This window comes from Rattus norvegicus, chromosome 9 (genome assembly GCF_021556685.1).
Source record: "Rattus norvegicus strain SHRSP/BbbUtx chromosome 9, alternate assembly SHRSP_T2T, whole genome shotgun sequence".
NCBI lineage: Eukaryota > Metazoa > Chordata > Mammalia > Rodentia > Muridae > Rattus > Rattus norvegicus.
Window position 1 is genome coordinate 53,302,387 of NC_141542.1, and position 21,908 is coordinate 53,324,294.

The window sequence follows — 21,908 nt, forward strand, 5'->3', positions numbered from 1 at the left end:
TTTTATGGAGCAAGGAGTATGTATGTGTACGTGTTTGTGGGTGTGTGAATGGAGGCCAGGGGTCAACATTAGTGTCTTCCTCTATCACTCTCCAGCTCTTTGATTGGCCAGAGTAGGAGATCATCCAGTCCCAGGGATCCCCCTGTCTCTGTACCCACTGCCCAGTGCAGGTCGCCATAGACAACTTTTACATCGGGGTCAGGAATCTGAACTCAGGGCTTCATGCTTCTGCGACAAACACTTGCCTCGCTCACAGAGGCAAAGAGGATGTTCCTCTGCCCATCTTGCTGAGGGACAAGAGCAGTGACACTGGTCAGCCCCAGGTTATAGCTGTAGTTCCAGGAGAGAAGGAATGAAGTCCAGTCCCTCTAGGTAAAACCTGCTGGAGGAATGGCTGCCCAGTCCTTTATGCGACAAGAATGCCATGTTTCAGGAGGGAAGAGGAAAGGTTCTCTGCGTGTCCTTGGCCATAAGACTTTCTGCCCTGTGGAGGCAAGCCAACCCCATACACATTGCCTCACCATGCAGAAGTGCTGAAGCTGATTTCACCTCCAAGCACTGTCCCATCCATTCCACAGTCTGCCTCTCTGAGCCAATCCAGAGCAGCTCTGTCCACCCCAAGCAGCCATGTCTGCCCCCTACCTCAGGGGTAAAGATTTAGGTCCTCGCCTACTTTTGCTCAAGGATGGGAATAAGCTCAGCCCAAAATAAAAACCCCTGCGTTCTCTGGAACTGTCGGTTGCCTCGAATGGGAGCTCCAGAGGAATCTAATCAACAAGAAGCCTCAGCTTTGAGCCAGGCACACATAGGTTAGTTAAAGGGATGTGATGCTTACCCAACAGCCTTAAGAAGAAAGGCATCCCTACAGCGCCACTCCTTCTAGGTCAAGTGTAGAGGAACCGGCATGCAGGCTGACTATGGACACCTATTACCCTCACTGGCTTACCAGGAGGAGGCTGACATGCCTTAGCTAGTTCCTTGTGGTCTAAGTCCCCAGTCTTTGAAAGGATCGCAAGAAATGTCCCTCCACTTTACTGTGGACCCCACAGTGGGCTTGGGGTGACAGGTAGCATAGCTCCTGTTTACTCCACAGGAGGCCTCCAGGCAGGGTTGGTTCCTGTCTTAGAGAGAAGACTCTATGGCTCTCAGTGAGCCCTTTGCCACTGATGCAGGGTGTCATGGGAGGTAGATTTTGTGCAGCCACTCCTAAGCATGTCGTTCACCATCCAAATGCAGAGTGTCTGCTGTAGTTTAGATTCTGAATGCCCCTCAGTAGCCCACACGCTTGATCCTCAACCTATGGCACTCACTACTCAGGAAAAAATGCAATCTTCTGCAAGGGGCCTAGAAGGAATGCAAATCTTTGGAGGGGATTTTAGGATCTGAGACGCTTCTGCCCATCTCTTGTCTCTCTGTCTCATCTCTGGCTCTGGCTCTGGCTCTGCTTCTCTCCCTCTCCCTCACCCCCTCTCTTTCTCTCTGTATGTGTGTTTGTGTGTCTGTCTGTCTGTCTCTTTCTGTCTCTGTTTCTCCCTCTCTCTGTGTGTATGTGTATGTGTGCCTCTGTGTCTCTGCCTCTCTGTGACTGTTTCTGTCTTGTCGTTCTCTGTCTCTCTGTCTCCCTCTCTCTTTCTCTCTCTCTGTATGTGTATGTGTGTCTGTCTCTGTCTGCCTCTTCCTTTGTGTCTCTGTGGGTGTATCTATTTGTCTTTCTGTGTGTGCATGTTTCTGTCTGTCTCTGTCTCTCTGTTTCTGTTTCTCTCTGTCTCTCTGTCTCTCTGTCTCTCTGTCTCTCTCTCTCTCTCTCTCTCTCTTCTCTGGTTCTATGGCTCTGTCCCTCTCTCTTCCTTCTTCCCTCTCTTCCTCTCTCCCTCTCTCCATTTTTCTCACAGTATTAGGTAACCGTCTGCCTCATTCCACACTTCCTCCATGAAGTGTTCTCTCTCCACAGCCCCCATAGCCACAAAGTCAGCTGAAGACAGACTAGAACAATGAGCCAAAAGTAGACCTTCCCTCCTTTTAATGTGACTATCTTCAGTGTTCTGTTATCGTAACAGAGCACTGACTAGCAGGCCCTTGAAGGAATTCCACCTATGTGTGTACATGTGTAAGGATAGACAGGATTCTGTCTGTTTCTGCTGTAACCCGTGGCTGTCCATCCAGGCATTATCACCCATACCTTCTTCTCCTGGTCAGAGTTAGTTACCTGCTGTTAGCCAGGAAGTTAGCTCTAGGATGTATCAACCATCAAGTCACAAATGACAGGACATAAGGAACAATGAGTAGGCTAGTTTGTGCCCCAAAACAAGGCATAGAGAACCTTGCTCTCTGGGTCAGATTAAGGCAGCTTTGAGACTCCTGCTGTAGAAGAGCATTCACAGAGGCCTGTTACCCTTTCTCCTGGTAAGCCTTTCAACTTTAGGAGTACTTAAATCCCTGGACACACTCTTGCCTCTTATACATCTACTTTAACAGATTGAATTCTGGGTAAAGTAGGCTTCTGAGGAAAAGGGTGCCCCTTCCCTGGGAATTCCCCTTGGGTGTAAGGGTGCATGGGAAGAGGGATACATAAGCTCTGTGCCCCTTCAGGATCTGGGCTAGTTGCTTTGCTCAACTGCTATTTCTAAAGAACATTTTTTCTTCCTTGCTTCTTCTAAACTCTTAACTGCCTGTCTTGCCATCATGTTTGTTCTGGAATCTTCTTTTCCAAAGCACAAAAACCAAGACTGTTGTTGAGGTCACAATCTGAGGAAACTGAAAACAGTCCATAACCCCATGTTCTTCCTCTGGAGTCTATTGAGTTCATCTAGGAGACTAGGAGCAGCATCTAGTCAAAATATCCCTTAGGAAACTAAGGCTAGGTCATATCAACTGGACAACTTTAGACAGCATCAAGACCTTCTGGAAAGAAGGATACAGCACATTTCCCTCTATGTGACCAGAACAAACTACTCCTAAGTTCCTAGAGGCAATGTGTTGAATTATCCAAGCTGGGAGGTAGGAGATATGACTCAGTGAGTTCGATACCCAGCACTGCTAAAATTATTACCAATAATACAGAAAGGTTCATTATGTCATAGAAATGAAAACAAATTAATTGTAATGAAATTATAAGTCATAAAGCTAAAAAGGGACCCAGGTCTCTCTGACCTGCATATTAACAGGCTTATGCAAAAATAGAGCCCTTCCCCAAGAGCCATCTGGTCTACCACAAATCAACTTATGAGGTCCCAAAGAACATCATTTTCCTGGGAAGTAAACATCTGTGTGTGACTATGGCATGCAGAATGACTAAAAAAAAATCTTCTCATGGTGAGACCTGTGTCCTCTCCCACTGTATAGTGGTTTCCTCCTAACTTATGTGCTCAGGAAGGGAGGAAGAAACCTCCTGAGACTGAACCACACTCCATGCCTGAGAAAGTTGAAACTTAGAAGGTTTACAAGCCCACTACTACCCTGTCTACCTTCAACCCACAGGGTTATGGCAGGAACAAAGAACTGCTGGAGTTGGAAGACCCAGTAGCTGAGCTGCCTGGGGAAGAGTCTCCTCCCTGTCAAGTTGCCTGAAAGTCCTTCAGAGAGCTCCAGGATTACAGCATTGGTAAATGGTCACCCATATTGAGTGGGCTTTTTCAGTGATGTGGCTACCTTGGAGTTATCCATGATTCCATAAGTAACCCATAAACTCCCTGGTTCACCCGCTCTTCTACAATCAGTTCTTTAGTCTGTCATGGGTTCACTATCTGGGGCAAGCAAACATGTAAGTTATCTTTCCAGGAATTCCAGGCTCAGAGCCTTGGACAAACTTACCCCATTTCTAGTTTGTCCTCTCTGCTTGGTGCTTATGGCTTCTCGGTTTGCCACTCTAGCCATGTGCTGACAATGCCTCCCTCACTGTTATGGACTCTCCTTTTGAAACCATGAACCCAAATAAACTCTTTCTTCCACAGTGTTTTAATCACAGCAACAAAAAGTAATGGATATACCCTGTCTCTGCCCTGCAAGCATTAGAATTACAGACAGGCCAATATGCTCACTTAACATTTATGTCAATCCTGGAGATCTGAACTCTGACCTTCACACTTGCCAGGTAAATACTATACCCAGTCATTATCCCAGCCCACCTCCTCCCTTAAATTTGACTGTCTCAGGTATTTGTCACAGCAATGGCAGCCTAACACCCCACCAGCCATAGAATGAGTACCTTACCCGGTAGATCTTACTATTGATGGTCCTGCAGAGACACGAATGAGTTGTTGAGTAGATATCACAGTGTATTCTCTTTGTGGCATCCTAATGTGACCATTCCTGACTGACAGTGCCAACCTCAAGGCAATCTTACCTACCAGGACACTGGCCCTGGGGCCTCTCACAGGGACTACAAGAACCTCAGGATGAGTCTAGAGGAGGCAAAGCAGTAATCTAGTCCAGTCCCTTTGTCTAGCTTCAGACCTGGCATGGTACCCTGAATGATCAGGGAGCTACACCACCCCGTCTGTCTCCAAGGACTTTTTGATATACACCTGGGCTGGCCCCAAGTCTACCTCTACTCACCTCTGCAATTTCTTTACTCTGTGGACTCAGACACATCAGGTTCCCACGAGCTCCCTGCCAGGAGCCCCTTGACCAGGTACTGGGCATGGTGTTCCTATACCTTGATGATTCTTCAAGGACGCTCCTCCTCTGGGAATCCCATACTACCTCTCTTGAGCCCTCTCACCTCCAGACTTCCTTAGTTCCCTCATGCGCTTCACCAATCAACACACAGCAGACTGGGCAATAGCTGCTTGTTAACAATGTCCCACGTAGATGGTGTCTCCAAATGGCTAATCTGGTGCATCTTACATCCTCTGTCTCCAGAAACCCACTGTCATGGCCTCTAGAAAGTATCTGGGGACAGAACCAATCCCTCTTTGCCCATCCCCGGCAAAGTGTTTGCTTTCTGTTTGAGAGCGCTACAGATCCATTTCCCTGACAGTGACGGGAATGGGTATTGTCAGCCTCAAGAGAACACATTATGAAGGACTCCAGGCCAGCTTTAAAAGGAGGAAATCAATATGTTCTTCCCGGCAGTGTCTGCTCCCTCACCTGACCTCTCTGCTCAGCCCAGCTGCTCTCAAAGCCTACATGCTGGTCTCTTATGCTCCTTCCTTCCCAGAAGGGGTGGGGCCTTTCTTGGAACATCACTGTAGCCTCAGACAAACCATCTTATCTTCCTGGGGAAACACCAGAGCAGGTAGCCCACATCGTTCAGGGAGAACCAAGATGTCCTTCCCCAAGGGTCTGTGTTCAGATGCCTTGCAGGACCCTGTCCAGAGTGTCCAACCCATGGCCCACAGGCTGCACACAGCCCAGCATAGCTGTGAAGGAAGCCCTCAACCAATATTTTAAACCTACTTAAAATATTATGGTGCGTGGGTCACAAGATAACTCACAGAGAGACACTTGCTGCAAACCCAACACCCGAAACTGAAGAACTAAGAGCTAGTCAGGTCCCTGATGGCAGACAGAAATCAAAAGAGCCACAAATAGATGGGCGAAAATGGTACACTTCTGCCTTCCTCCTCTTCCTAATCTGAGACAAAGGTCTAGCAGGCTTTCATTCCTGCCTGCAGCTATCCTGACACTCTCCCACTTCAGGCTGATGAGTCCAGGCCAGTCCTAAATTAAGAGCAGGGGGCCCATCCAAAGGGGAAAGGACTAGCCTCTTCTTTGCTCTGCAGGGAGTCTTCCCTCTGTGTGCCCTGTTCTGTGTGTGAGGTACCTGTTTTGCTGCCCACTGTGAAAGATTATTTTTCCCACCATTTAGCCCGTTAATAGGCTAGAATGAATCGCCTAGATGATGAGAGTTGGATCCCCAGAACACACTTGGTGGAAGTGTGGAACTGATTTTCACAAACTGTCCTCTGATACAAATGCGCGCACACACACGCACACACACACACACACACTCACACACACATATACATTCTCACACACATATACATATACACACATATAAACATGTATACACACGCTATATAAATGTAAAAACAAATTTAAGTATTATCATGTGGCTGGGGAGATAGATGGTAGATGGTTCAGGAGTATTTGCCATCCAGCCATGAGAACCTGGCTCAAGAGAGGGATAAACAAGTGCTACTGGGGGCTCAACCAGCCTGACTGAGTCAGCTTCAGTGTCAGTGAGGGAACATGTCACCAAAATATAAGGCAGAGAATGAGAAAGGCACCTGACTTTAATTCCTACATGTGCACACACACTAAAACATATGTGCACCATACACACACACACACACACACACACACACACACATATCATAACTTCACTGTTCAATTGTTAAACGAGAACTTTGTAGATGATGACATCATGTCACAATATCAAAGCGTGGGCCCACCTGAGGTCCTACTTTGCTTCCTGTCATGTGTTAAAACACAGACCAAAAGCAACTCAGAAAACATGGGTCATAGTTCACTACTGGGGGACTCTCAGGCAGGAATCTGGAAACCAAAACTGATAAAGAGATCACAGAGGAACACTGCTTACTGGCTTGTTTGGGGGTTCATGTTTGCCCACCACTCTTCTATTGCCCAGGCCCACTGCCCAGGGCAGCATTGCCCACAGTGAGGTGGACTATCCTACATTAATTCTCGATTAAGAAAATCCTCCCAGTCATGGTCACAGGTTAATCCAAACAAGGAAACTCTTCAGTTGACACTTCTATTCTCAAAGGCGTCAAGGTGACAACTGACTCTATGACAGGAGCTTGAACCGCACCGTAAGTATGCCAGAGCCTGCATAGCATGTGCACGCTACTTGAAAACCTCACAGGGACACCAAGAGACCACTTCTGGCATCGACCCTCAGATTTCCACTTAACAAAAAGTCTCCAAATGAAGCTGCCCCCAGAGACACTCTCCTCCTTGATGGCACCATCTGCTTGCTCAGGGATTTATCCTGCCAGAAATCCTGCAGCAGCATAGACCCAGAGCCATACGGCTGCCAGAGTAACCGCCCAGCTGTCACCTGCCAGCTATAGGAACCTAGACAAGCGCCTTAACATTTCCAAGCCTCTGCTCCTTCACCTTTGAAACAGGCCTAATCCACCTGCCTACAAATAAGAAGGTCCCGCTGCCCAGAAAGGCTCGCCCTGGCTGGAACTGCAAGAGTAAAGCAGTTGCCCACCCCACCCGCCATGGCTCCATCCTCCTCCATCTAGCCATCACAGAGGGCAAGACCCTTCACCTAACACTGTCAGTGTCTTGCTTCCCCCCAAGAACAACCTCTCCAAAGCCATCAGGATCCATGGGGAAAACAGTGTTAGAGCTGGGCATACAGCTCTGGGGTAAAGCACTTTCCCATTGTGAAGGAAGCCTTTGGTTTGATCCCCGGCACAACAAAACTGCACATAGTGGTACATGCCTATAATCCTAGCATTCAGGAGAGGAACACAGGGGTATCATCTCTAGCTGTGTAGTGAGGTCAAGGCCAGCCTTGGCTACATGAGACCCTGTCAAGAAGGAAGAAAGATAGAAAGGATGGGTAGCGGAGGAAGGAAAAAAGAAAGGGAGGGAGGAGAGGGGGAGAGAGAGACAGGTCCCAGAATCCCAGCCTGGCAGAACTGGTTTGCCTATGCTGCTCTCTCTCTCTCTCTCTCTCTCTCTCTCTCTCTCTCTCTCTCTCTCTCTTTCTCTCTCTCTCTTTTTCTTTGTCATTATTGTTTATGGGTTGGGGGGGTGTCTATGTATGACACCTTATACAAAGTCTTGCTATGAAGTCCAGGCTAGCCTAAAATTTGTAATCCTTTTGGTTCACTTTTCCTAGATGGAATTACAGTGTATAACAAGAAGCTCAGTTACAACTTCTGATTTTTTTTGGAGGGGGGGGCTGAATCATGGTGTGTGTGTGTGTGTGTGTGTGTGTGTGTGTGTGTGTTTATTCATGTGTGTGCATGTGCATGCATGATGTAGGTGTTCGTGTATGATACTTGCATGTTTGTGTTAGTGAGTGCACATGTGTATACACTTGTGCCAGTGTGCAAGTGTCCATGTCTGTGTGCATGTATGTATGCATGCATGTGTGTGCATGACATTGGCATGTTTGTGCTAGTTACTGCACATGTGTATAAGTGTGTGTGTATAAGTGTGTGTGTGTGTGTGTGTGTGTGTGTGTGTGTGTGTGTATGCCTGTTTGCAGGAACCTGTGGAGGCCAAAAGAGGGAGTTAGATCCCTGGGGCTGGAGTTATAGACAGTTGGGAACATCCCAATATGGGCACTAAGAACTGGAGTCTGGACCTCTGCAAGAGCAGCAAGTGCTCTTAGCCACTGAGCCATCTCTCGAGCCTCAACATAGCTTACTTTCTGAGACAGTCTCTCTCACTAAACCTGGACTCATTGATTTGGCTCATCTGGCTGGCCAATGAGCCCTGGCCATCCCCTTGCCTCTGTCCATCCTGTGCTGCAGTTACAAGAGCTCGCCACCATGCCTGGCATTTTTACACGGGCTCTGTGGATTAAACTTGGGGTTTGCAAAGCAAGTGCTTTATCAAGTAAGCCATTGATCTCCTGCAATGGGGTGATCTGTCCTGCAGCCTGCTCTTTGTCCAGCCGTTCCTTAGTAACTTCAGACAATTGGTTCCAGGCATCTCTACAGTTAACAACATCCTTGGGTGCTCAAGGGCTCACGTATGAAAAACATACATACCCCCGGTGCTTTAAATAATCCCTCCTCCGCTGCTTATGACACCTGATACAATACAAACACCGGTCTATTTAGGGGTTGTGAGGGCAGGGATCTATACATGTTTGACACTGGCATAATTATTCCTCACCTATCTTCCATCAGAGAAATGCTAACAGATGCTAAACCCACAGACACGGGTACCCAAGTGTGTCAGGTTTTGTTACAACTGTTTTTTGTCTCGTCAATTCATGCTTGGTAAAACCTTTTGATGACTGTGCCCCGCCCCCAGGGCAATGACTGACCTGTCTCTTTTCGGCCTGGGAGTTCAGCACAAGCTATGTCTGGACATGCTGTCTCTGGGAGGCTTATAGACCAGGATGAATGAATTCAGTGACACCCACACATGCCAATATGACAAGGACATCCCATTTCCTCTTCCTCTTTACAACAGTCATCTCTAATAACAAATAGATTTCAGCCTTGGAGCTGGCCTTCTACCGGATGATCTGAGTTTGACCCCTGGGACCCAGATGGTGGAAGGAGAGAATCTACACCCTCAAGTTGTCCTATGACAGTCACATCCCTGCCGAGCTATATGTATATGTGTGTGTGTGTGTGTGTGTGTGTGTGTGTGTGTGTGCCAGTACAGCACACAGCATGTGTGCACGCTCATACACACACACACACACACACACACATAAAATTTTTAAGAGGAAAAAAGGAATTTAAAATAAAGACAGTCATTGTTTTTTGTTGTTCGTTTATTGTTTTGTTTTAAACATAACTTCTGTTCACTTGTTCATTTACAAACCAAAATTGCAAGCACAGGGTATGAATTTGTAGCCTACTTTTTTCATACCCTTGTGTCTTGGGCAAGCATTTTCTCTCACACATTCAGAAAACTGTTAACCGGCCTTCATACTTTAGTTAGCCACTCTTCTAAAGTGCTCTAAGTGGTTGCTGTTTGACACCTGCATAAACGAAGCCTCAAGGTTTCCCTCAGGAATTACACCTGTATATCTGAGGGTGACTCACCTTGCACAAGGTCCATATTGGCCCTTTCAGGTTCTTGATGACTTCCTGCAGCAAACTTTCCCTGAATGCTCCAGGCTTGCTTTATGTCCCACCTTCACATGTCTTATCTGGACAGTTTTCAGATGTCTCAGACAGGCGGGGCCAACTGCTGGGGCCCGGTTAGAAAGATGCATGTCAAACACACCAAAGAAGACAGGACAGACAGGTAAAAACCAGGAGAGTTAAGAATGATGGACAGAGAAAACCAAAACCACAAGGACAAAGAGAATGCTTCGAAAGACAAGAAGGCCAGGTTCTGGCTGCTGGAACCCACTATTCCCATCCCACAATGACTCACTGGACCTCTTCACACAGTCTAGCCTATACTCCATAAAGGCAGACACTTCCCCAGAATGGCTCCTTAGGTATCTGATGGAAATGAAGCCACTCCTGCTTTGGATCCAGGTAGCCCTTCCGTGCTCTGGAAAGGAACCTCCTCCCTGAATGCAGACGTAGGAGCAGCTGCTTTGATAGGCACCAGTGCGTGTGGCTCAGGTCAAGGTAGTGTTCTGGGCCCTGAGAGATGGGGTTCTTGTGTCTCCCATCTCTGCCCCTCTGCTGCCCCTGCCTAGCTGCCATCGGTTGACTATACTGCTCTGCATTTTCTTCTCATGCCTCTCTATTGGCCGCCTCAGCTGCCCATCTATTTTCTATCATCTAACATCCCCATCCCAGACAAGCCCTGACTATACCAATCTACAGCAGGAAGAACATAGGTGAGCAACATGGTCATAGTGGGGCACCTGAAAGGCCCAGGACTCAGGGGCACAAGTATTTACAAATGGGAAGAACAGGGCCATACAGGACTATCTACTATGCCACAGCTCTATGACAGCAAGGAATCCTAAACTCAGGGGCCTTGGCCACCCAGGTCATTGCCAGAGTAGGAAAGACAAAGGGAGCAGATGTCATTCAACAATGAGGAGCTGGGGAGATGGCTCCATGGGTAAACACACTTTCCACACAAGCCCGATGACCTGAGTTTGATCCCCAGAACCCATGTAAAGGTGGGAGGAGAGAACCAGCTCCACAAAGTTGTCCTCTGACCTACACACATACGCTCCCACATCTATCACACACATAACCAATAGTCAACAATAATATGGACCAATTGGTAAAGTTCTTGCCTTGCAAGCACGAGGCCCTATCTTAGTTAGGGCTTTACTGCTGTGAAGAGACACCATGACCAAGGCAACTCTTATAAGGACAACATTTAATTGGGGCTGGCTTACAGGTTCAGAGGTTCAGTCCATTATCATCAAGGCAGGAACATGGCAGCATCCAGACAGGCATGGTGCAGGAGGAGTTGAGAGTTCTACATCTTCACCCAAAGGCAGACAGGAGAAGACTGACTTCCAGGCAGCTGGGATGAGGGTCTTAAAGGCCATACCCACAGCAACATACCTACTCCAATGAGGTCACACCTACTCCAACAGGACCACACCTTCTAATAGTGCCACTCCCTGGGACAAGCATATTCAAACCACCACAGTCCCCACATTCAATTCCCAGAACCTATGTTTTGAAAAGAGGGCTGTTGTAATCACAGTCCTATGGAGGTAGAAGCAGGCAGATTCTAGAGGCTCACTGGCCAGCAAGCTTATCCTATTTGATGAGTTCTAGGTCATTGGGAGACCCTTGTCTCTAAAAACACAAGGTGGTGAATAGAGTCTGAGGAATGACAGCCAAGTTCATCCTCTAGCTTCCACATGCATTCATGCATATGTATAATGTATTATGGATATATATGCATACGTGCATGCTTATACACACACACACACTCACAGTACAAAAAAAAAACAACCAAACCAAAGCCACCTTGGCCCACACGCCTGCATCTAACCAAGGTCACTGCTGGAAGGCTGGGGGAGAGGGTCATTGTAGCTATCACCCATCCCCACTACCCATCTACAGCCCGGCCAATAAAATAGTTTTATCATTTTGATAAATGGAGTAATGTCATTCACTGCCCATCGGACCCACAGCAGCTGCCAGACATCTCTGTAGATATTCCTCGCTGGCCCAGAGGTCACTGGAGGAAGGCCAGTACATCGTCAGCCCATAACACATCTCTGCCAGATCCCTAGAAGTCATCCTATTGTGGCGCTGGATGGGTCCCAGGATGCCGCGGAGCCACTGTGGATGCAGCCCAGGCCCTCCCTCCTCTGTCCTCAGCTGCCTTCTTCCTCTTCCCAGAAGCCTTTATCCTCTGCCAATCTCTCACGGTCATGATCTCTAGGTCACTGAGCCAAACAAGAGCAGTGACTCAACCCAACTACGCATAGTCACGTGACTAAACAATGGCTCCTCGGGCTTTGAACCGGAAGTATTGGACAGAGATGTGGTGAGTCCTTTCCAATAAGACTGCCCTCCAGAAGTAACGAAGTCTCAGGGGACACGAAGGGCTTTGGCCCGGGTAGAGCGTGGCTCTGGGCTGCTATAGAGGGAACGAGCATCATGTGCTCTTTATGCTTACTGAACGCAGACTCTGGGAGTGAGGAGAGCCTACCTTGGCCTAGACTTCAGCAGGCTTCAAATCCAAAACTCTCTGTTCCAAGGTAGCTTCCCTCCTAAGTCTGGGAGAAGAAAAAAAAAGCAGATAACGATAAAAACATTGCTTCCTTTCGAACAGATGCCACTTTTGTTTATCTGTTGTGGTTTGCCCTGGAGTTATCTGTATTTTGATGCTAATTCCACTGCCCCAAGGATGGCTGCCTAGTCACTACTCAGGACTCAGGTGGCTTCACCAGAACCTTCTCCCCATTTAATTTGTAAAATACAGGTGAAGGCCAGTACAGGGTAGAACGAGGCCTATCATTGGATGAGAAGGCAGGATGGGGCTGGAGGAAAAGTTTAAGGGAAGAGGAGGAGAGGGGAGGAGGGGGAGAGTAGCCTCGGGACAACATGGAGGCTGATGTTAAGGTTCTATGCTGTACCTTTACAGGTTGTTATGAATGTTCTTAAGGGATGGATGTGTACCGGGCATTGTATGTTAGGTGGGCAAGCATATCTTATCACTTGTGTTGTGTGGTCTTTCATGTAACGATTTGAGTGTAAGAAAGTGTGTGGCAGCTAGAGACACTGGGCCGCCATGGAATTGGGATGTGTGCTTCTAGCAAGATATCTACCAGATATCTTGGGGCACTGCGGTGACAGACCTAATGGGGGATAAAAGACAGCATTTTATTTGTTTATAATTGTACAACAGCATTTATCCTGTGGTGTAAGAACACATGCAAGAAGCTAGAAGTTCATCCATAGAGAGAAGACCTTGAGCCAGCCAATTGCCTCAATATGGCTTCTCTGGACTGTGTCTATTAGATAGTGTAAGTACTGTTTGGGTGACGTTGCCTCTGTTTGTTCTCTGCCTAGGCCCACCCAACTCAGCCCTGTTAGGTGTCTTAAACTCCTGAATTGATGGAGTTGCCCTTTGCCCTTTAACTTTGGCTTGCTATGTGTGTGATAAACTCACTAATTTGAAGACAATTGTCCAGTTGTCTAGACTGTACCCAAAAGTGTCATGACTTGTAAAACCATGGAAAGTAGGCAGATATCCAACATGTGTCCCCTACATAGGCAACATAAGTCTCTTGGACTCCCAGAAACAAGGACCTCACTCTGGGTGCCTTCAACAATAGAGGTGTGTTGTCTTAAGTCTGAAGTCCAAATTCAAGATGGCAGCGGGGCTGTTTCCATCTGAGGACCATGAGGTCTCTCTCCTTAAGTTAGCCAGCCTCTCCCTGCATCAGCCCCATGTATTGGGAGCGGGTGTGTGGGTATGGGTATACATGTGTATGTATGTGGAGGTCAGAGGTCAACCTCAGGTGTCATTTTTGGAGGTCATCATCTTCTATTCTGAGTCAGGGTCCTCTCATTGGAACCTGGGGCTCTCTGATTCCACTAGACTGGCTGCTGGCTGGCTCCACGGAGCCACTGTCTCTTCTCTTCCTCTATGCTCCTCTCCACACATTAGGGTCAAAGATGCAGGTAGGCATGCCTGGATTTTGTTAGTTTTGTTCTGAGATAGATAGATAGATAGATAGATAGATAGATAGATAGATAGATAGATAGATAGATATAGATATAGATAAAGATATAGATATTTGTGCTGGAGATCCAAACTTAGGTCCTCATGCCAGTAAGGCAGGACTTTACCCACTGAACCACCTTCCCAGCCATGAGCCTGCTCTTACTGGAGTAGGGGCCTGTACAGTGACCTGCTTTTAGCTTAATTCCTTCTAGAAGCAGCCTATGTCCAAATAAGGTCACACTCCCAGCCTTTAGCAATTAGAACTTCAGCTTGAATGTGGGAGTAGAACGTTGCTCAGACCACAGAGGCTGAAGTAGCTGATAACCCACTGAAGACTTCTGGGCATCTATGCAGGCTGCTGACCGCCAAGGAGGCCACTGGCTGCTCCTTACAGCCACCCAAGCAGCAATAAGGAACAGAGGCCCATGCCAGCCAAATCCCACAGAGCTATCGTCAGTCTCCAAACAGCTCACTCATTGCCTGCTTTGGGCTCTAAAATAAATGCTGGTTTTGGAGCCAAGACTAAGTTTAGTTACCAGTGATTCTGTTAACAGGAGTCATCATGAGAGTGGAATCCAAATGAATGAGCTAGGCCTGCGCCTCATTGGGACTCAGGCATCTTTCCCCCCTCACAGTTTGCTGACATTGTCCTTTCTAATTTGAAACAGCCTCAGAGAAACCTTTTACTAAACACGACACATTACTATCTGGGAAATATTAAAAATAACTGATCATTCTGCTTATCTATATCCCCTACCACTTTACGAACCATTCCAAGATTCAGCAGACTAAGGCACCACAATTTAATTCACCCTCACATCAGGGGAACCAGAGTGGGCCAGGGCTCAGGGGTGGCCATTCTGATCCTGAAGTCATTGGCGGTTCTCAGTGATGCTCAGCTAGGAACATGGCCAACCCCAGGATCCAGGATATCTCTACTTTTATATACACACCCATACTCATAGCTATACATGCACATACACTCTCCACACACACCTTTTCATAAGCATCTATCACACACACACCACACACACATATACACACATACATACACACACTCATATTCATGCCTGTATGTGTATACACTCTCTCTCTCTCTCTCTCTCACACACACACACACACACACACACACACATACACACATACATATCCCCAAATGTTCTACCACACTCACGCTCATACAAGCACATGCACAATATCCTCCCTCATATATACAATCATACATATGCACACAGGAGATGCTCTCGGGAACAGTCAAACACCACACGTACATGTTGTCTCTCATACACATACACTCACACTTGCGTCTTCTTCTGTTTTGAATTTAAATAGTTCTCCATATACTCGTGTATTTGGACACTTGGTTTCTACACACACACACACACACACACACACACACACACACACACACAAAATTCCTTGCAAAGTAAAACATCCATTCCTCACTCAGACATTCACATCTTCTTGCACATTCATCCCATGTAACAGCACAACATGAAACCCTGGCATGCAGGCCAACTGTGGAAATATGTCAGGAGGGATCTCTCAAGAACTGCGAAGTAGAAGCCTGCCATGTCCGGCGTGTGCTGATCCTGGGAAGCTGCAGAGAAGGCAGAGTCCACTGGAGGGAATGGAGAAAGAGAAAGCAAGGTGCTCAGCTAGCAGCCGGAAGCTTACAGTGCTTCCGGGCAGGAAGCCTTTTGCCCCCACCATAGCTTCTCCTCTTAAAGTTTTGGTGAAGATGGGCTTGAAGCCACCAGCACCAGAGCCACAAGCTGAGGTCACAGGTCGGCAGTCTGAATACTATTCCATGGAGACCTACAATGGGTTTTACTAGCTTGCTAATCATACTCGTTATCAATTTAAAACTCAGAAATAACCATGGAAGTGCTAATTCCGAAGTTCTCTTAAGAAACTGGAAGACCCAGGAACAAGCAGAAGAGACCTCAGCAACCTTGTAACTCATGAGTTAAAATGTCTGGAGTCTGTCATAAACAATGAATGAATGAGGCCCCGAGATCATGCCCAAATACCCACATAAAAAAAAAAAAAAAAAAGCATTCTGTCCTGCAATCATTCCCAAGTACCCACATAAAAAGCCGGCATGGGAATATGCACTGTGATTCCAGTACTGGCAGAGTAGAGACACGCTAATCTGTATGGATTACAGGCGGGCCAGCCTGGAGTAATTGGCAAGCCCATGGTCCCAGTGAGATACTTAGTCTTAAATAAGGTAGACTGAACTTGAGAATTACATCCCTGGTTGACCTCTGGCCTCCACATATATCACACACATGTATATAGATACACACACACAGAGTGACTTAAAAACTGTCTCTTGGGAATCTCCTAGCAATGTGCTCATCTCCCATGGTGGCACCTGCTATGTGACATTTATTCCTGAGGAGAAACAAGAGCAAATGACTTCTCACCTCTATAGTAAGCCAACAGCAGAGCACAGTGGGGATGCCATCAAATCTCATAAAACTGGAAACAATACACTGTAACGATATCCTTTCCTAGTAATTCAAGTTCTGAGCCTCTTCCAAGTAAGTCAACCTGAGTGTCTGTCAGAGGTCTTCCTAGTTTCAATATACTTGGGGAAGGAGGGGCCTCGTGAATCTGGTCTGTTTCAGTTACTTCCAGAAGAGCTTTTACTTCCTGAGCTTAAGGCACTTCCAGGCAGAACGGAATATTTCGCTTCCCTTTAGAACATCCTGTTGTTTGACCTCCCTTCAAGTCAGAAGGTGGAGGAGGGCCTGTCCCAGGTCACATGCGGTCAATGCTGAGTGTTCAGCTGAGGCATGAAGAGAGAAGCACCCAGCCAGAATGCCTCCCATCTTCTCTCCTCTTTGATCTTCCTGGAGATGCTCCATTGAGTTCCAGAGACTTGATTGGTTGACCAACAACCCAAGTTCATAAGCAAGAAGTAAATAGCGTGAAGCGAATGTATGTCCCAGGAGCAGGACTGCCATCTGTGCCTAAAAAGGCCATAGTACAGTCTGTCTAGGGACCAGACTAATGACTCCACCCTTAGCTGGGACCCAAGGACTCCATCTCATGACATATGTAGATGTTCTAGGTCCTATGGCTTCCTGTCCTTGCTTTCCATAGGTTTCCCTGTTAACACCTAAGAGTTAGCTGCACAAGCCAACCCATGGCTAGAGTTTGTGTAGTTGAGCCTACAAGAAAGAGGCTCTCATCGTTTCTTCTGACTTTTTGAGACAAGGTTTCAGATATCTCAAAGTGACCTAGCATTGATTATAAAGCCAAATATAACCTTGAAGCTCTGGCTCTCCTGCCTCTGTCTTCTGGGCACAGGAATTACAGGCATGCATCACCATTCGTGGTTGATGAGGGCTTTATGCATATTAGGTAAGCACTCTACCAACTAAATCATGCTCCATTCAAATGTAGTCCATCCCCTTCCAGAACGCAATGATGCCAACCCTTGGCGTCACTGTGAGGATGACATGTGTTAGCCAGCAACTTGCCACTATGAGACATCTAGTAGGTGCCTAGAGGGTGACAGCTGCTGGCGCTCTAATCTTCAAGGACAATTTCATGTCCTCTCTAAACTGAATTCGGCCCATGATGTACAGTGGAAGGGACTCATTAATTCTACCATATGTCCTAATTGGAACCGCAGCTGAATCACTGCCACTTGAAGGAAGAAAAAAAAAAAAAAAGCTAAAGAAAAAAGAAGGTGGACGATGGTGCTTTTGACTCGTTACCAAGCAAACATCTTTCCTCGGCTCCCAAGATGCCTCTCCAACTGCTTGGGTTGGACTTTATCTTACAATAATCCCAAGGCAGGGGACTCTGGGGGCTTCTGAAAACCTGCAAAAATATTGTGTTATCTGTAATAGGTCAGACATAGCAATGTAGACATGTGTGCAGAGGCGACAGGCGAAAGCCACCGGATGCCAGTTCCAGCTGGTAACTGCCAGGACAGTCTAGAAATGGAGCCTTCAGCCAGAAATAGAAAAGCAGAGCAGCAGATAATCTTGAAATAAGGGAAAAAAATAAAACATAAAGAAAAAATGGCATTAGTACACAAGGCAAGACAGCACGGTCTGAGAGACAGATACATTAATCAACAGAGCAAATTAGAAGCCTCATAATTAGACCCACACAAATATGTCCAATGGGTTCTGTTGAGAGAGAGACAGAGACAGAGAGACAGAGAGAGAGACAAAGAGACAGAGAGAGAGACAGAGCAGAGACTTCTTTTTAAAATACTCAAAAACAGATTATAGATTGAAATGTAGGACATAGTACAATAGATTCTGGTGATATGGGTCAGTCAATCAAATGTTTGTCCAGCAAATAGAAGGACCTGAGTTTTGATCCCTAGAACTCAAGCTAAAAGCGTCAGAAGAGACAAAGGTGCCACATGCTTTTCTAATTCCAGCACTAGGAAGGCAGAGACAGACAGATCTCTGGGATTTGTTGGCCGAACAGACTAGTAGCCAAACTAGTGATCTCAGGTGAGTAGGAGGCGGTGTCTCAACAACAACAACAACAACAACAGCAAAATATGAACAATCTATTGGGAACAACTGAGGTTCACACATACACACACACACACAGCAAGGACTTTACTGGTTATGCTATCTCCCCAGTACAAAATTCATCTGTCAGTCTGTCTGTCTGTTTCCAATTTTTATTGTGCTAAGATGTTGTGTTGGGTTTCATTCATTCATTCATTCATTCATTTGTATGTACGTTTATCTGTGACACGTGTGCAGGTGCCCATAGAGGCTAGAAGAAGGCATCAGCTTGTTCAGATGTCAGGTGCATATCACCAAGAAGCACCTTCACTTTGACAAAGGACACTGATACTTACTGAACAGTGTAGAGTTGAAAAGTCAGCTTAGGCTGCCAGTGTGCTCACAGCACATGTCCTAAGTTACACGAGGGTCAGTAGGAGGTCATATGGAACTTACTCGGTTTCCCTTGGGTATGTAGGAGAAGTCTGTGTGTGTGTGTGTGTGTGTGTGTGTGTGTGTGTGTGTGTGTGTATCTATGTGTATATATGTATGTGTGCCTGCATGTGTGTGATAGGTATGTATTGTATGTATGTATGTACATCTATATGTGTGTGCATGCATGTGTGTGTGATGGGTGTGTGTTGTATGTATGTATGTATGTACATCTATATGTGTGTGCATGCATGTATGTGTGATGGGTGTGTGTTGTGTGTATGTGTATAGTTGTGGGAGTACACATGATTGTGGAGATCTGAGGATGACCATGGGTTACTCAAGTACCACCCACCTTTTTTAAGACAGACTCTCTCAGGGCCTGGAACTTGGCCAAGTGAGTAGGAGGCCTACAAGCCCCACCCCACCCCATCTCACCACTGCTGGAACCATAGGCTCATCCCATGAGACCTAGCTCTGTTTGTTTGTAGATGGCGTTCTCACTGTATATTTCTAGCTGCCCTGACACTTGGCATATCTCAGATATATCATCATATAGCTCAGGCTGCTAGAACTCAGAGAGATCCACCTGCCTCTGACTCCCAAGTGCTAAAATTCATCACATGAGCCACCATGCTGGCCATGCCCAGATTTTCATGTGATTTCTAGAGATCTTAGCCCAGGTCTTCATACATGTGAGACAAGCATTTGACTGAGTAACACCACCTTCCTCACCCCCAACTCTGCCCCAGCCCAAGAGGAGTACAGGGCCAGGACTCCATCTGGTTCCACTTTGGAGCTCACATGTTGTATAAATGCACTGCAATTGTTATTTTTTTGTTGTTGTTTGGTTTGGTTTGGTTTTCTCAGTTTGTTGTTTGTTTGTTTGTTTGTTTGTTTGTTTGTTTGTTGAGACAGGGTTTCTCTGGGTAGCCCTTGCTGTCTGGGACTCACTTTGTAGACCAGACTGGCCTTGAACTCACAGAGGTCCACCTACCTCTCCCAAGTGCTGGGATTAAAGGTGTGTGCCATGCCTGACATAGCTGTTATTTGATCAGTCTCACGTTGATCATCCCTGGATGAAACAATGATCTCATGCTGTAGACACTATCTCTCTGGGCCTCACCAGTAGGAAGCACCAAGTATGGCCCTTCCCTGAGTTCAATCCCCAGAACCCACACGGAAAAGGCCAAGCATGATAACATGGGCTTGCAATCCTTGTCCTAGGCAATAGGATGGGTAGATGCCTGAGAGATGCCGGGCAGATAGATGATAGATAGATAGATAGATAGATAGATAGATAGATAGATAGATGATAGATAGATAGATAGATGATAGATAGATAGATGATAGATAGATAGATAGATAGATGATAGATAGATAGATAGACAGACAGACAGACAGACAGACAGATAGATGATAGATAGATAGATAGATGATAGATAGATAGATAGATGATAGATAGATAGATATAGATGATAGATAGATAGATAGATAGATGATAGATAGATAGATAGATAGATAGATATAGATAGATAGATGATAGATAGATAGATAGATAGATAGATAGATAGATAGATAGATGATAGATAGATAGATAGATAGATGATAGATAGATAGATAGATAGATAGATAGATAGATGATAGATAGATAGATAGATAGATAGATAGATAGATAGATAATAGATAGATAGATAGATAGATAGATGATAGGTAGATAGATGATAGATAGATAGATAGATAGATAGATAGATAGATAGATAGATAGATAGATAGATAGATCGATCGATCAGTGGGTGGATGGATAGATAGATAGATAGATAGATAGATAGATAGATAGATAGATCGATCGGTGGGTGGATGGATAGATAGATAGATGATAGATAGATAGATAGATAGATAGATAGATAGATAGATAGATAGATAGAGTACCTGAAGTGAACCTGAAGAACAATGCCCAGAGTTATTCTCTGGCCTCCACATGGACACACACAGGCATGGACACACACACGAATGTGCACATACACATACACACACACTCAAAGGAAATGAAAATAGATAAAATAAAAGGTGGGAAAGGGGGTTGGGGACACAGCACAGCCGTAGAGTGCTCTCCTAGTTAGTATAGGGCTTTCAGTGTGAGCCCCAGGGCTGGAGAGATGGCTCAGCGGTTAAGAGCACTGACTGACTACTCTTCCAGAGGTCCTGAGTTCAATTCCCAGCAACTGCATGGTGGCTCACAACCATCTGTAATGGGATCCGATGCCTTCTTCTGGTGTGTCTGAAGATAGCTACAGTGTGTTTATATATAAAAAATAAATCTTAAAAAAAAAAGTGTGAGCCCCAGCTCCACCAAAACAAAGTAAATTAAATAAAAGGGGGCGGGAGTGCGATCCACAAGGCCTGGGCCGCCACTTCCCAAGCAAGCACCTGACACCCGTTTGCAAAGAACAGAGGAAGCATCAGATCCAAGCTGGGAGAGGACCCTCGTCTATATGCTAATGAGCCCATCAAAGAAGCGCAGGGTTAATTAAGCATCACCATCCTCCCTTACTTTTATCTGCCCTGGACACAGAGGCAGAGGTAGCAATCGCCACCTCTGATCAAATGAGCTGTCCCTGGGCTGCCACCACCTCCTCTCCAGCAGGCTTCACAAGCCAACTCCTGGAGTTAATCATGTTTATTTCACAGGCCATAAGGGATTTAGAGAGTGATTAGGAACCAAACTGGGAACAAGCAGCCCCTGACTCTGCGGCTATTAATGTCCCCTGAGCGAAAGGGATGTTTTCTCGCTGATAGGCAGTGTGCACCAGGCTTCCTGTTTCCTGTCTAAAGAGGGATTATCAGTTGATTGGTAAATGCCTATGGAATAAGAATGGTTGAGAGGCAGGGACTCTCCAGCTATCCCGTGCATGGAAGCAACTCAACACCACAATGCTTATTGCTCTTCCAGAGGTGATGTCTTTATATTTCTTCCCCGCTGTGGAATCCCAGGTAAATGATTCAACTGTCTGATCCTTGTGCTTCTAGTTTATTAAACTGAGGTATAGCATATACTCAGGAGGGCAAGCAAGACAGGCAACCATGGTCCCTGGCAGACGGCATCCGTAATGTGAGTTTTCTGCCTTCCCTACCTCTTATCTCTTTGCAGCAGTCTTGAGACCCTTATTGTGCCGGTCACAATCCAGCTCAAAGCTG

At 46.3% G+C, this 21,908-nt stretch overlaps 1 long non-coding RNA gene across 2 annotated transcripts in view; it reads right to left on the reverse strand.

Moving 5' to 3' along the window:
• The window catches only part of LOC120094664 (uncharacterized), a 46,507-nt gene that overhangs the window by 11,755 nt on the left and 12,844 nt on the right, over positions 1 to 21,908 (reverse strand). Inside the window, exon 2 of one of the 2 annotated variants that reach the window (XR_015629079.1) lies at positions 12,265 to 12,331. This is a non-coding gene — a long non-coding RNA (uncharacterized LOC120094664). Of the gene's footprint in view, positions 1 to 4,554; positions 4,642 to 12,264; positions 12,332 to 21,908 lie in introns of those variants that run through there. The other variant, XR_015629080.1, reaches the window with a different exon arrangement.